The sequence below is a fragment of the Microtus ochrogaster genome, chromosome 8 (assembly GCF_000317375.1).
Source record: "Microtus ochrogaster isolate Prairie Vole_2 chromosome 8, MicOch1.0, whole genome shotgun sequence".
Taxonomy (NCBI): Eukaryota; Metazoa; Chordata; class Mammalia; order Rodentia; family Cricetidae; genus Microtus; species Microtus ochrogaster.
Genome location: NC_022015.1, coordinates 44187637 through 44204817, shown reverse-complemented (window position 1 = coordinate 44204817; position 17181 = coordinate 44187637). Strand labels below are relative to the sequence as shown.

Here is a 17181-nt window from a genome sequence, read left to right as displayed (position 1 = left end):
ACTGTAGAGAACTGTCAATTTTGTATGAAGATCATTAATTACATAATAGACAGCAACAATATATTCATCTTCTATCTATGAACAGAGTGGATGCTTGCAAGTTGTTTCAGGCAAGATGAAAAGTTGTCATGCATTTTATATCCAGAAAATAAAGTATCTTTCTTTTTTCTGTCATGGCCTTCTGATGCTCTCTGACCCCATCACTTAGAGAAGGTTTAAGAGATCTCATGATTTTTTACACTGAATTCTGTTATACTTTCCATATTGTCTTTGCTGCTGTGCATATCATTGTGCTTATTGTGTCAGATATTACATTTCAGGACCCTGTGCATTGAGTTATTTGACTTTTTTGTTTCCTTTTCCATATGTAAAGTATACAGTGTAAGTGTCTCCTTCAATATTACAGTGTCTTTCTTTATTCTGGGCTTATAATAAAAGAACCTTCAAACTGTTTTTATAACTCACTTATTTTCTTTTCTGTTGATATGTTGATGACTTCAGAATGAACCTAGCCACTTAACCTATAGAAAGGTGTCTACAAGGGTCAATTCTGGCCTTAGAAGGATGATGCACTGTCATTCTTCCTCTCTCTAATGCCTACCTTGTTGGAAGCTCTCATCCAAGTATCATGCCTTTAGGATTAGCAATGTTAAGATAGCACAGAAACAGACAGTTAAACCACTCATTCCCTTTTTTTGTAGTAGATTTTATGACCTGTGAATACAATACCAGGCTGTAAAACATAAGATAATTTTCTTTCTTTTCTTAATTTCCATGTCAGAAGTCAGATGAGATATCAGTAATTGTATTTGAAAAAGATTCTGTCACATACATAGTTCTATTTGCATTTCATTTTAACTTCAGAGGCAGATGAGAAGATGTTGCCAAATAGGAAATTTCCATTTAGTAATATGTAAAATATTTCCTTCAGACCCAGACTACTCAGAATACAAAGTACACACAGCAGTAAGCTAGGTATGGGGTAGTTTGAAGCTAAAACTAATTTTGTCTCTAATTAATTGTGAGAATTTGGATAAATATTTCACACTTTCAGGTCTAAAATAAGTATAGCAATTCCAAATTTAAATACACTATAACAATTGAGTAATATGATAAGTAAGAAATTTCCTAGAATAAGTCGTGTCAGTATAGTTTGATCTCTTTCTTTACATTCTCTAACTTTATGAAATCAATGCTATTCTCTTGCTGCAACTGCAGGACTCATTCAATATTGATATAAAACAATAATGACAAAAGGTAATGGATAGAGGAAGATGAATTAATCAAACATATTTCATGTTTATCTGGGGAATTATACTTATGGCATCTCATATAACCAAAATAACTGAAGAACTTCTTCTTTGAATTTTCTTTGGCTTTATTTTCAAATTATGTGTTTGGGTGTTTTGTCTGCATGATATTGCATGTGTGTAGTATCCATAACAGGCCAGAAAAGGGCATCAAATCACCTGGAATTGGAGTTAGAGTTAGCCATGAGCCGCCTTGAGATGCTGGAAACTGAACTTGAATCTTCTGGATGAGCTGCCATCTCTTCAACTGTGAATCCATATCTCCATCTCCAATGACAACATTTTTACTGAGCATATTGTTTTGTTCCACTGCAATCTTTACCCTGGCTGCCATTTTTGAGACATTGTTTCTTTTCCTTCCATATTGAGGTCCTTTGGGGTCCAGTCTCAAGGTCCTCTTCAGAGTTCTTATTGAATGCTACAGCAAGAGAAAGAGAAAGATATCTGAGGGTAAATGAACTTACACTGTGCTGTTCCAAACAAGTCTCTTTATTCTTCTGCTTCTATTCTAATTGTCCTTCCTTGATTCTATTTCCCCTTGTAGGTTTTTGGTATGTTGTGTTTTCACTCAATTCTTGTATTTTTTAACGTTTCACTTTTTTATTTCCTCAACAACCCTTTTATCACTTAGTAGTATATAATCTTCATAAGCTTCTGTATATCCTATAGTATCTTATGCTCCTGAGTTTTAGCTTTATTTCACTGTTGTGATCATATAGAATATGGCATACAAACAAATATTTCATTATTTTACTCTATTTGTCAGATTGTCTTTGGGTCCTAATAGGTGATCTACTTAGAGAAAGATCCATGGGCTGCTGAGAAGAATCTAAATTCTGGAGTATTTTAATTTGATAGTCTGTAAATGTTTAAAAAGTGTACTTGATATACAAGTGTCATTTAATTTAGATATTTCCATGAATTTATGACATGTGCGCATGTGTGTGTGTGTACGTGTGTGTGTTGAGCTGTCAATTCATTTGAGTATTGAGGCCAATCACTACTACTGTGCTGTGGTTAATTTGTGACTTTGCATCAAGTAGTATTTCTTTTATGAAACTGGATGCACCCATGTTTAAAAGCATGCATGGGTTTAAAATTAAGATGTCTTCTTGATGAGTAATTCACTTAATTGCTATGAATTGATATCCTTTATCTCTTCTGAAGTTTTGTTTGGAGTCCATTTTGTCAGATGATAAAATCACAATTATTGCTTGTTTCCTACATCCCTTTCCTTAGACTATCTTTTCAGTGTTTTTATCCTAAAGAAGCGTCTGTCTTTTATGTTTAGTTACATTTTATTTGAGGCAAATGATGGTCCTGCTTTTTGATCCAATCTACTAGGTTTTGTCTTCTGATTGATTATTTAAGAAAATTCATGTTCAGAGATATTGTGGAAAGATATGTATCAATTATTGTTATTTTGTTGATTTTGTAGAACTTGTTGTTTTCTTACTCCTCTGTTATGTAACTATTATTCCAGTGTGCTTTCCTTCCTTTGGGCTTATGAATATATTTTTTTTAAATTCTTTCTTTTCAAGTCAAAACTTTCCTTCAAGTTTCTTAAATAGCTAGCTTCATGGTCATAAAATACTTTAGCTTATTTTTTATCACAGAAATTTTATTTTAATCTTTTAATGATGACATAGCATTGCTAGTTATAATAGTTTGAATTGATAGTTATTTTTCAGAACCTGAACTGTATCGTTCTATGGATTTCTATTGAGAAACCCATGAGGATGCCTTTATATATAACTTGGTATTTCTCTCTTGCCACGTGAAATATTTTTTCTTCTTTTATGTTTATTTGGTATTTAATTATGATACGATATAAGATCTCTATTTTCTTTTTTTTGGTGTTCTCAGCTTGCTGTTCTAAATGCCTATTTTATTTAGATTATATATCTTTCCTTAATTTCTGAATAATTTTCTTGTTTGAGTTAAAATATTTTCCATGCTTTTAAAATGAAATTCTTCTCTTTGCTTTGTATCCATAATTGTTAGATGTGATATTTTCAGTTTCTCATATATCTTTTAAGTCTCCCTTTATGCCTTCTCTTAAATAAATTAATGAAATGTAAGTGTGGGGAGCATCTCCTGGGAATATTTGTGGAGGTCAGAGAACAACTTGCAAGGAAATGGTTCTCTCCTCCCATCATGTGGGTTGTAGGGATTGAACTCAGTTAGTTAAGGCTCTGTAGCAAGCATCTTAATCCTCTGAGCCATCTTGTTAGGCCAACTTTTGCATTAATACTATCTTTTTCCTCATTGGATTGTTTTGATTCCTATATCTTTTCTTCTGCTCACATATTCTATCATCTTCTCATATCGTCCTGCATCTGCACACTCAAAACCATGGCTAAGCCAAATGCTTGTTAATTATCAAAATATTTATTCAAACTTCGATACTTAGGAAGTATGTTACATCATTGACACTTCTAATGCTAGAATACTTTGAATCTTAGAATTCCAAGTAGATGAAAGCAAACAGGCTAGGCTGAGTTAACTGAAAAGAACATGTGAGAATTTACCATGAAGCTGAAGAAACAAGACTAACTACCAATGAATAATGACTATGTAATGCAAATGCAATTTTGGCAAATTGTATGTTTCTAACAAAAATATTGGTGGTTTCAGAGGCAGGAAATATAAAAACGTAACAAAGAACGTTAGTCACAGAGCTCTGGAAATGGATCTTGAAGGAGGTGGGAAAGTATTCTGCTCAGTGCAGAAACAGTTGAAGTATGGTTATACCACCATAAATTTGCTTCCCTTTGAGTAAAAACTCATGCTTCCTTATGAAAATTGAAACCTTCAGTGCTGTTGGATTTCAGATCTGAGTTGTTGTAACTGGACAATGGCTGTAAAAATATGTACACTGTAAAGAGACTTTTATGTGAGGACCTCTGATCTGAATTTCAGGCCTTTGACTAATTGAGCAGAACTTGTCTGTTCCCCGTAAAAGCTATGGTTGATCTCCAGATCCTAGTTGGAAGGTGCCATGAAATATCAAAGGTAAGATTTTATCCACTAAGAAATGTGGAGAAGATAGAAAAATAGGCTTCTGCCTGAGAGAAATTGCTAGGAAAATGATGGGGGAGCTTTCCCCAAGAGTTTTAGAAACTGTTCCTGGAACTGATTCATGATTCAGGGGAATACTTCTTTGCTGCAAAGCTTCTACTTGGTCATCCCCCAAAGCGTTTTAATTACCCATGTTGCTATTCAAGAAGAAATTCCCAAATGATCCATTACATTGAACTATGTGTGCAATCTTAGCTGCTTTCTAAAAATACTTAATGCAGTTGTTAATTTGAATTCAAACGCTTCAAGTTCAATAGGTAGATTCTACCACCTTACAATCTTGTAAAGATAACAAAAATTTCTAGACAAACCAGCAAATGACAATTAGGGCTAGAATAAGGCCATTGCTACTTGACCTTTTTTTAAAATTTCTTCTTATTTGTGTGTATTAATGTTTTGCCTACACACAGTATGTGCACCATATATGTGCCTGATACTTGCAGAAGCCAGAACATGGCATCAGATACCCTGGAACAGATGATTGTGAGATTCTATGTGGCTATTAAGGGTGGAACATAAGTCAGTGATGAAAGATGAAAGAAAAACAATGCTCTTAATCAATCAGGTATCTCTCTGGATCCAGACGGTCCCATCTTAGGGTAGCATAGCCATTCTAAGAGATCAATTTTCATCTAAATTCATGGGTATGTACGGATCATTTTGTTTTGCAACTACCATCTTTCATTTCTTTGCAGTTGGGTATCAATAAGTACCTTTTAGAAAATAAAGTTTCTTAAGAGATATTCTCACGAGATTGTAGAGTTTAGTTTTGATATTTCTCTGAGAACATGAATTCTGCCTTTCTAGTAGCTATGCTGAAAGATGCAATAACCACATATATTACAGTTACATCTTTGGATTAAGATAAATCTACATTAGATTCTAGATTTACTAGTTGCTTTGACATTGAGAAGTATCCTTTGTTATTTAATCTTAAACTCCTCAAGGACAAAAATAACACCTCTTTCCTAGTTGTAAGATAATGTGTGATAAACATGACACATGGTGATTGTCGAAGAGCAGGTACTCATTGAACAAAATACCAGTGTTTGGAAAGCATAAAGTCATAAATTGGTTTACTTGCAGTCAGGGGATCAAGGTGGGACCTTTTTTGTTCAGTAGTAACATTTCAGAAAAATTATTTAATATCTCTGGGCTTCATTTTTATCTGTAAAATAAAAGTAAAATTTTGAATATTGTAATATGGGATTATCAAATTGAAAGAAAATAATAGCTTTAACATGTTCAGCATCTATCTCACTCCATGAAGAAGCTCAATAAGTGTGTAGTAGTGTTTTGAGAAACTGATTCTGGTGAAGTGAGGAAAGATACTATTTTTGAGCTCCTTTGATGATAACCCTCCAACCTCCCAGGAACTCAGTCCTTGCAAGAAATAGGAAGATGTTGAGGGTAGGTTGAAAGTTAGACTAAGTAGAATTTTTAGAATTAATCTCCTTTTTAAAGTTTCTATTTAGATATCATCCCCTTTTTATTCCCCTCAAGGATCTAATATTCTTTATTGTATGTTATAAATATGATATCAACTCATAAAAATCCCCTGTTTTTATCAAAATGTTCACTAGGAATAAACTGGTTTCAGTGAGGCTGTTGACTTCTATTACTCTAGAGTCAAACCAACTTGATGTTGCCTCAAACCCTTTAAAAAACATCTAAAAAAAGTGGATATTTCCAGTCACATTCTGACAGTTTCCTTTGTAAAATACCTTAGATATTTATCTGTCAAACAAGAAGGAGTGTAGAGGCATTTGTAGAGGTGTATGGTTATAAACATTTATGAAAATGGTAGAGACACATTACATTAAATTAGTCATTTTTATTATGATAATTTTTTATAAAAATGCCAATTCCATGTTACTACAGCAAAAAATAATTTATTTGTAATATATTTTGTGTGTTCATGTATTTTGTTAAAGAATCAGCAACTTTAAGTAGTCAAGTTTTAACCTGAATCCCATGGTAGGGAATGTGGTGCTAAGCTAATGGGCAAATGGTTCTAGGGAAGCAGTTTAGAGTAATAGAAACAGGGCTCTTTAAAATGGACAGTGATTCCTCTGCATGTGAATTCAATGGGGAGTTTTCATATCTGGTTTTAGTTTCTCTTCCATAAATAATGTATTGATAGCAACTGTTTAATGATATTATTGACAGTAATCTTTAAAATATTTAAATATCAATGCCTTTAAAGTAAGGATTATGTATCTGGGTTTCCATGAAGAAATTTTCAAAGACCATTTGGATGTTAGGAACATTCATGAAAAGACAGAATGCATATGAGAGATGGTAAGCAGCATGCATGTTAGGTGATGATGTAACTCGGATCTGTGTAGTGGCATTTCATTTGTGTTTTAATAAATAAAGCTTTCCTGAAGATCAGAAAATTAAAATAGTCACACTGGCCAGCCTTATATACCAGGCAGTGGTGACACACAACTTTAAACCCCGTAGCCACACTAGCTTACCATGGAAACCAGGCGGTAGTGGTGCATGCCCTTAATCCCAGAACTAGAGGTTAATATAAAATAGAAGGAGAAAGGTCTCAGTCTCTGTCACATTCTGAGGTTTCCTGGAGGCAGGATCACTATTTGCAGACTGAGGTTAAGCTAAGAGCCAATGGCTGACTGCTTTACCCTTCTGGTCCTCAGGTTGAGTCCCAACATATGTCTTTGCATTTTATTAATCATATTATAGATCTGTGACATATGGCAATAAGAAATTGTAGGAAATTCAAATTGCCATAACTCATTATGAAACAAGTTAAACATAATTATCTTGGAAAAGTGATAAAACATAACATAAGAACATTAATTTCACTTGATATTTGAAATATCTGCCCGGAATCAACAGAATCCCTTTAGTGTATGGTACATATGCAATCATAATAGGAAAACACCACTTAGCATTTCCATAACTGAGCAATCAATTCACGAAACTAGCCATAAAAACAAGTACTTGTACAGGTATGGAATGAAAGACAAGATTTCTTTTAGGAGAAGAAAGTATGAATTAAGAGGGATTTACTTTATTTAATGAGAGGCCAAAATAACTCATTATTGTGCCAAACTTGCTTATGTAAATCAATCTGTCACTCTAGAAATTTCGAATATGAAAATACATTGTTAATGAGATGCATAGGTAAATATAGAGAATTTATATGAGGGAAATGTATTATATTTAAGCAAGAGAACAATATGTCATATTTAAAATCTATCATAACATTAGCAATAATAATAAATAAATATATTTAGGTCTTTTGGAACTGGACATTATATCTTTTACACACATTAAATTACTTAATACTAATAGAGCAATTTGGTGATGTATGCTTTTAATCCCAGCACTGGAAAGGCAGAGGAAGGCAAATCTCTGTGAGTTTGAGGTCAGCCTGCTCTATACAGCTAGTTCTAGGACAGCCAAGTCTACACAAAGAAACCCTATCTCAAAAGAAACAACAACAACAAAAGCATTTAACACTCACAACAATACTTTAGTACAGGCATAATTTTTCCATGTTATAGATAAGAAATTGATGCAAATAAGGAAATACTAAAGCCACATAATAAGGAGAAGAATGAAAACACATGTTGAATATGGTAGCTTCTGAATTAAATGCTAAAAGGCTGAAGTGAAGATAAAAATATGCTGACCATTTAGGAATATGTATTTATTTAGTTTCTCTCTCTTCTCTCTCCCTGTGTGTGTGTGTGTGTGTGTGTGCGCGTGCGTGCGCGCGCGCGCGCGCGCGCGTGCTCGCATGCACCCACAGGCACTCAATGCTCTCTGTGGAGTTCAGGGGACAACTCTTTGTAGTTGATTCTCTCCAGGCACCTTGTGAAATACGGGAAACTAATTCACATTATTAGGCCTGTGTGCAAGTGCCTCTATTAGCTGAGCTGTCTTGCTGGTCCCTGAGAAGGTAATTTTTCTCAGCCTGCTTAAATAAACATATAAATTAGAGAAAATATACATGAATGTGTGCTACAGGGACAAGTAGAGAGAAAATATGTCACCTTCAAATTTCGCTCAGAAGTTCATGAAAAGAAGGCATTAGGTGAGTTCAGGTGTCATGAAAAGCTAAACTGAGACCACTCTATGCGAGGTTTGGACAGACAGATTCCATTTTTATATGTAATGATAACACTGTGATACAAGAGATGTTGGAATATATGTTGTCTTGGTCCTTTTCAAACCTAGGGTCACTTGTGTCTTTTCTTCACAGGAATTTCCAAATATAAACCAGAATTCCACTGAATCAGAAACAGCAGCTTAAGTCTCAGCTCTGTCAAATTTAGGAACTGCTATAAAAGAATAAGCCCGGTTCAGAATTTCTGAAACAAGCATTGAAAATAAACCATAGTTGCAAACTCAGCTTCTACCATAGACAAAGGGGGTTTGTACTTTATTCCCTTCTTTTTCAATTTTACTTCATTCTCATACTCAGACTAAAGGTCACATTGATTGGCTTGTTATGGCCAATAAAAACCTCACTACAGTAACCAGGTTTGTTCTCATGGGCTTTATTGACCTTCCCAAGTGGGAAATGCCCCTTTTTTTTGGTTTTTCTCATGGTTTATCTTGTCACCATTTTGGGAAACTTGGGGTTAATCATTATCATACAAGTGGATATACAGCTCCATACTCCAATGTATTTCTTTCTGAGCCACCTTTCTATGCTGGATGCCTGCTACACCTCAGTCATCACCCCTCAGATCCTGGCTACACTGGTCAAAGACAAAATGGTCATCTCCTATGGCCAATGTGCTGCTCAGTTTTTCTTCTTTACCATTTGTGCAGCAACAGAATGTTTCCTGCTGTCTGTGATGGCCTATGACCGATATGTTGCTATTAGTAACCCACTGCTCTATACTGTTGTCATGAGCCCTAGAAGATGCTGGAGTTTGGTGGCTGGAGCCTATGGTGGTGGGCTGTTTGGGGCCATTTTAAGAACTACATGTACCTTTTCTCTCTTCTTCTGTGAAAATAATCAAATAAATTTCTTCTTTTGTGACCTTCCACCTCTGCTGAAGCTCTCCTGCAGTGACACAACAAATGTTGAGATCATTATTGTTTTCTTTGGGAACTTTGTCATTTTGGTGAATGCCTTGGTCATACTGATTTCCTACTTGCTCATCATCAAGGCTGTCATGAAGATGAAATCTTCAGGTGGCAGAGTCAAGACTTTCTCAACATGTGTCTCCCACCTCACCGCTGTAGCTCTTTTCTTTGGGACCCTCATCTTCATGTATATACGGAGCAGCTCAGGAAAATCCCTGGAGGAAGACAAGATAGTATCTGTCTTCTACACTGTGGTCATCCCCATGTTGAACCCTCTTATCTATAGCCTAAGGAACAAAGATGTGAAGGCTGCCTTCAGAAAGGTCACTGGTAGATTCCAGGTTTCTCAAACCTTGGACAATTGAGTGAAAGGACTACTTAGTTATTCTTGTTCCTATGACTGGTATTTCCTAGGTGGTATACTATTCTTAGAATAGAGGAAGCCAGTAAGTATTGGAGAGTGCAAAGTACATAGTGGTGAAATGTGTATTTGAAATACTATTGTATTCCCTTCTTACCTCTGTTTGCCACTGCCAGTTTGTTAGTTGGCTCTAGTAACTACTGGTATCCTGCCTCATCATTTATAAGATCAGATTTTGCATTAGTTCACTTGACTTGAATTCTGGACTATCTTTCCCTCTTGTCTTAGTTTTCATCAACATTGCAACTTATTTGTGCAAAAGTTCATATCATGGGCTTGCTTTAAATTGTGAAATATGGATTTTCACTTCTCTTTAGATGTATAAATGCTTGGTCAATGCAGTTATGTAGCATGCTGATATAGTAACGATACAGTACCAATTCCCTGCTTCGTTAGATTTTCTATCTGCTCTGCCCAAATTAACAAAGTTTGCAAATTGCCTTGTCACTCCTTAAATCACTGTATTTCCTTTTCTTTTTTGTCACCTTCTTCTAAGAGTTTCAAGATGAGATAAGCCACCTTTTATATTCTTAGGCCTCCACAAGGGCTAAGGTAGTGTAGTTTTTGAAAGACACAATACATTGCTGCTCCTCCTCACGCTTTTATCCTGGTTGTAAGAGGCTCTTACTAAGCATCCTGTGTCATGCATAGCACAGCGACTATAGACAGATATAGATAGTTTAAGCACACCTTATGTTCTGGCTCAAAGATCTGATTAAGGAGGAGAGTAACTATGTTACACAAAACTGAGAAATACTTCAAAGCATAATATTTATTTCCTTCACTTCTAAGTACAGAGTCTACATCAGTCAACTGTTTTGGAAATATTTTTTTCATTCCTGGAAATGGTCTCATTTGAGTTTCAAGAAAATGAGAAAGACATTGTTACAAATAAAATTTTCATTTTGAAATCAAGGAAATAGTTTCTTGTTCTTCAGAGTCCTCAGATTATATAGGAGAATCTAAATCCTATTTTCTTTCAAGTGATACTTTGGGTAAATTAATTTCTCAGTCTAAAAGGGGTATAATAACTCTGAATTAAGGAGATATTACAAAATTCATACAAAGACGAATATGAGAAATCCCAGAAAAAAATCAGCTGTCAGTATCACCCATTCATTTTCTTTTCCATTTCCTTAGTTTTTTATGTCAACCTATGAGCCTTGCAAAAAATCTGTAACAATTGACCAGACTGAAAATGTTTATAAACCAAAATGGTAAAGAGAATGAACTGAGGGAAAGAATTAGTCCATGATTCTCAACATAAAACAAAATCAACTTGTATAAAAACTGGCAGTCTACAAGATATGTTTCCATTGTATGTATTATTTTAAAAGTAACATTACTTTGTATTTAATATATTAAAATTTTCACAATGAATTTTATTTGTTTTAAACAGATTTTTATGTTAAAAATTCTCTTTAAAAATGGACAGTTTTTCTAAAGGGGTGGCTACTGTATAATTCCTGTCAATTTTTTTCAGGTTAAACATTAAGCAAATAGCTGTAAATTATAAATGAGTTGCCAAAATATTTCTAAAGAATGATAAAGACAATATTGGGACTTTGTGAATAAAACCAGTATGATTTATCTCTTAGAATTTTTGAAATACAAGGAGTTAACAAAGAAAGGAAATGATGTGCAAGGAAAAGTTTTCCCACTATAGAGGAAAAATGCCTTTCTTTTTAAAAGGGTTCATGTTAATTATACAAAATAATTGTTTACCTATGACATTTTCATATATGCTATATATATATATATATATATATATATATATCTGATTTTATTTGCATATTGTGTCCATAGAGAATACATTCAGTAGTTGATTTTTAGGAATATGGTTATTTCATTCAACATGATGTTTGCTAGTTCCACCAATTTTCCTTCAAATGGTATGAATTTATTCTTGATAACTGAGTAATACTCAATTGGGTATGTATACCATTTTTTTCTGTCTATTCATTTATTGATACACACCAATCTACCATACTGTCTTCAATAAAAGCATTCCCTGGTTCTTCCTTTTGATTTCTTTCCTTCTAAGTGATGCAGTGTTGAGTAAGATCATTATTATAATAATCAATCTCTGAGATTTTATCTGCATATTTGAGTTATTTGGGATTCAAATTGGTATTGTTTGTAATTGAGCCTAGTGTATTGTGCATGGTAATGGAGCACTCTATCACTTAATCAACTCCTAATATCTCTATTTGGATTTTAATCCTGCTGACTTTTAAATTATTTCATAAACACTTGGACATTAAATGTGACAAGTTCTTTTTTTCTTTGAAATACTGTCTGGCGTGGTTTATGATGGATTCAAGCACTTTAAATGTGAATGATTAGATTTCATGTTGGGAGTAAAGGGCAGGAAAAATAAATTTTTAAGACACCAAATTTTCATATTTTGTGTAAGTCCTTGGAGGTCTAGCATGATGTATAAAGAATCAGCAAGAATCCTTGATCCTCTATAAGTTTGTGAAGTTTATATATACAGATGCTCTGATTGAACTGAGAAACCTCATAACAATAGCATCAAATGATAATTATCTCTCAATACATACATATATATCCATGAGGATTTTGGGTGTCAGGATGGCAGACCTTAAAGATTTTCAATAAAATTAAGTTCAATTTTCATTTTCTCTATATGTGGTGTCTTCTGAATTTTCATTTCTCTCTATCTGTGGTGTCTTCTGTGATCAACAAGGGACTTGTGTGTAAAGTACTGGTTAATTAGATTGTTCCTAAATAGTCATAGCTTGAACAGAAACTCAATCGTTGGCAGTCTTCTTATTTGGAGTCTGAGACCACTTGCATGCAAATCAGAAAGCTTGAACTATTTGACTTATAATACTCCTTTTAATTTTAATATCTTATGATAACCTACAAAAATCCTGCAGGTCTAAAATATGTAAAGTGACAGCAGGAAAAAACAATTGTGAAATGAGAGGGAACTCTGAATCAGGGTGGTGATGCCAAAGTTCTTTCTAGGGATATTTAGAGATACTAGTTGTTTTAAATCTTTATGACCCACCCAAGAAGATTTAACCATGAGGATTTACATTCAGATTTAAAAGCTATTCAGTCACAGGCCATGACTTTTTGCCTCAGAGGCCCAGGTATGTATGTATAGTAGTTAAATGAAAAGATTGCTTGGAAAAAGAGAGCGCCACTGCTTATAGTCAATTGACACAGGGTTGTGTCCTTGCCCTGTTGGCTGTGGCTGGGAAAGTGATACTATTACAGTAATGTAAGCCCAGCTCATCACCAGGGAGTGTGCAGATACTTTACAAAACATGCAGCAACGTGGTCAGGGAGAGGAAGAATTTTCTGCCACAATCTCCTTATTCTGTAGCTTAGGTGCCACCCATAAGCATATCTCCTTCCATTTGCAGACAGAGACATGCAACTCTCCCAAGAATTTATAAATGTAGAGTTCAGAATTAATCTCTTGAGAAATATGAAAGATAAGTCAGGAGTATGCATTCTGCAACCAGACTTAGGGGCTCAAATCCAGATGTATGCCTAGTATGAGACTATTAAAGGGCTGCTTCTGCTTTCTATGCATAGATTACCCTCTCTCCTTAAAGTCAGGCTAGTAATGTAATCAAGCTGTGGTAATGTTGCATGGATTACATGAGCTAAGACGTTTAATTCAATAATCTACTTTACAGTTGTCTTTCCAACTATGTCTATCTCAGAAGACAGAATTTACACACACATATGCTCTCTCACACACACATGTAAACAGACATGTATGTGTGCATATGTATATATGTGCATGTATATTTATATCACCTAATGTAGTCCTTAGGCATACACATACTAGGGCAGACCCTAAAATTTGATGGACTTCCATTTCAAAGTTTAGTCTCAGGGAAAACGTTCTTGGCTAAAACTATTTCATAATCCCCAATTTTAATCAATTTTTGGGGATTGTTTCTCATCTTTTATTAGTTTTTTGAGAACTTTTAGCTCATTGTGTTTTGATCTTATTTATCCTTCCTCTACCACCTCCACCCTGCACCTAAGTTCATTGTATCTTTTACACTATGACTGACTTTTTAAAAATTATTATTGTAAAGTCAATACAATTTTTTTAAATATTTTATGCCAAGTCTTGGAAGTACCTGCCTTTAATCCATTTACATTGGAGGAAGAAGCAGGTGAATCTCTGAGTTGGTAGGCAACCTGGTACACAGAGTGAGTTTCATAACATCCAGGGTTATACAGAGAAAGCCCCCCAAACAAATAAAACTCTTTTATTCTATGGTTATTTTGTTTACATGTATGCATGTGCACCATATATATATACTTGGTGCCTATTGAGGCAAGAAGAGACACTGGAGATGTAGATGATTGTGAGATACCATATGGGTACTACGAATTAAATCTGGGTCCTCTGAAGTATCAGCCAGTGCTCTTGACTGCCGAGCCATCTTGGTGATGTGAGATTTCCCTCTGTATGCTGTGATTACCGTTAATGAATAAAGAACTGCTTTCAGCCTATAGCAGAGCAGGGTGGGGCAGAGCAGAGCTAGGCAAGAAGGACTAGACTGAATGCTGGGAGAAAAAAAGAAAGCAGAGTCAGAGAGAAGCCATGTAGCCCTGCTGGAGCCAGATGGAACTTTAGCCGATAAGCCACAGCCATAGGGCAATACACAGATTAGTAGAAATGGATTAAATTAATATGTAAGAGTTAGCCAATAAGAAGCTAGAGCTAATGGGCCAAGCAATTGTTTAACTAATACAATTTCTATGTCATTATTTCAGCAGCCTCCTTACTACAATTGTGAGATACCATATGGATGCTGGAAATTGAATCTGCGTCCTCTGGAAGATCAGCCAGTGCTCTGGACTTCTGAGCCATCGTTACAATCTCTCTTCTTACCTGGAGGAAGTATGTGCCACAATGTGCATGAGAAAGTCAAGAAACAACTATATAAAGTGAATTTTTTCATACACCTTTATGGGGGCTCTGGAGATTGACTCAGGTTACAAGTCTTGCATGGCAAACATTTTCTCACAGCATTGTCTCTTTGGCTTCAATATACCTATTTATGAGGTATGTATTTAATATATTATAGAAAGATGCAATATCCTTAACTAGATAGGTGAAGTTCATCAGATTTATTAAATGCTTCCTAAAACAGGGCTTCCATCACCTGAACAGTTGATTGCCTGATACCTAGGGATGATGAGGCAAATGAATGAACTCAATACTACTTATGAAATAGAACTTTAGGGACTCAGCTATGGGATCCACTTCCTGACTCTATAGATCTGGAAGGATGATACTTCTACAAATACATCCCAAGACTTTTCCCAAAAGAGGCATTTGCTTCTGGGAAGATAGTCACACTGTGGCCTAAAGGAGCCATATCCAGAGGTGAATTATATGCAATTATAACCTTACATAAAATCATAATAAAATGCTGTGTTTTATTAAATTAATTACTGCTTTGCTGTTTGCCATTTGGACAATTTCTGAGCTTTTTAAAATCTGGACTGTCTAATGGATACCCTTCCCCAGAAATACCAGGCTGTTATTGAAATAGAAGATCTATGCTTAATTGCTTTTGGAAATTTGTGGGTTAAAGTTGGTATGGTTTCTTGATTATAGGGCTTTATACATGCAGTTACACAGTATGATTTTCTATCTAATGAATAAATAACAAAAAGTTGTCTTTAAGTGTTTGGGAATACTAAAACCATGTCCTGAAACATCTGACGAAGACACCTGAGAACATGCAGGAGCTTCTGACTGACTCTCAAGCCTTACTTCATATTGTAGTCACTTAGGGAGTAAAATCAAAATATACTGGGATCTGGCTCTTACACTCAGATACTCTCATGTAATTACTACACACTAAAATATGGGCCTCTGGATTCTAACAGTTCCTAAATAGATTCTCTTTTATTTTTTTTTTTTACATACTAACCACAGTTTTGCCTCCCTCCCCTCCTCTTACTCCTCCCACCACCTTCCCCACATTCCCCATCCACTCCTCAGACCTTCCATGGGGAGTCATCAAAATCTGGCATATCAAGTTAAGGTAGTACCAAGTCACTGCCCCCTGTATCAAGGCTGAGCAAGGTATCAATCACTTCATAGGGGATGGGTTCCAAAAAGTCATTTTGTTCACTAGAGATAAATTCTGGTCCCACTGCTAGTAGGCCCACAGAATTCCCAGGCCATAGAACTGTCGTCCACATTCAGAGGGCCTAGTCTGGTCTTATGCAAGTTCCCTAGCTAGAAATCCAGAGACTGAGAGCTCCAGTTAGCTCAGGTCAGCTGTCTCTGTCTGTTTCCTCATCATGATCTTGACCCCTTTGCTCATATCATCTCTCTGATCTCTGCCCTTTCTTAGACTGTACTCAGTCTCAATATAATTTGGATATCCATGTGTAGCCTTGAATTTCCAAAAGTCATCCTGCTTCTGAGCTCTGAAATTACAGGTGTCCACACCCCAGACACCCTGGTGTTTTTTTATATATGTATATCATATGCTTTGATCATATTCAGTAAACAGTGAACCTATACAGTCACACATTTTAGGATGTCTTTGTCATACAAGCAAGAACTCATTATTAAGAAACTACATTTTTTTTGTGATCAAGTCAGAGTTGATTATACTAGCATCAAGGTGAGTTATAAGAGATCTTCCTTCCAAAAATGAATTGCTTTTTGAACAAAGTAAGAGAAAGATAATTCTATGAACCAGCTTCATTACACTGTACTCCATGTCATGCCATGGGGATTTGAGAGTTTGAAATTAGAAAGCAACTTTCAAAAATATTAGATACCTTGTTAGGAAGTCACAAAATTGCTTTCCCTGGAGAGTCACCTCAGGAGCTAATTAGAAGGCAGTACTGTGACAGTGACTGTAAGATGTGTATCAAGCTTCTTATATTCAGAATAGTTGGAATCAGAACCTTAGGGATACTTGCTGGTTCCTTAAGCCCTACTATTGTAGAAAGAGTATGAAGCAATCTCAGGAGACCAGGGTCAGGGATATATTGGTTTGCTAATGTTGAAAGGGAAAAGTGGTTCCTTGCAGTGACAGTAAGACATAAAAGAACTGGCTGTGACCCATTTCAACCATAGTGCTCTAAATATGAGGAATAGCAGTATTTTTAACAAAAAGAAGAAAGTCAAAGGAAATTAAGACAGAAAGGAAGTATGACTTGCCGATGGCTCCACGTGGTGAACTGGATGAAGGAATCACATGGAATAGCAGGCCACAAGTAGAAATACCACACCAAGAAGAAAAGTACCAGCAGAATTCAAGA

The 17181-nt window shown here is 35.3% G+C and overlaps 1 pseudogene; it reads left to right on the top strand.

Annotated features, from left to right (window-relative positions):
• Positions 1-8877: 8877 nt before the first annotated feature.
• Positions 8878-9829, top strand: LOC101980712 (annotated as a pseudogene).
• The last annotated feature ends 7352 nt before the right edge of the window (positions 9830-17181 follow it).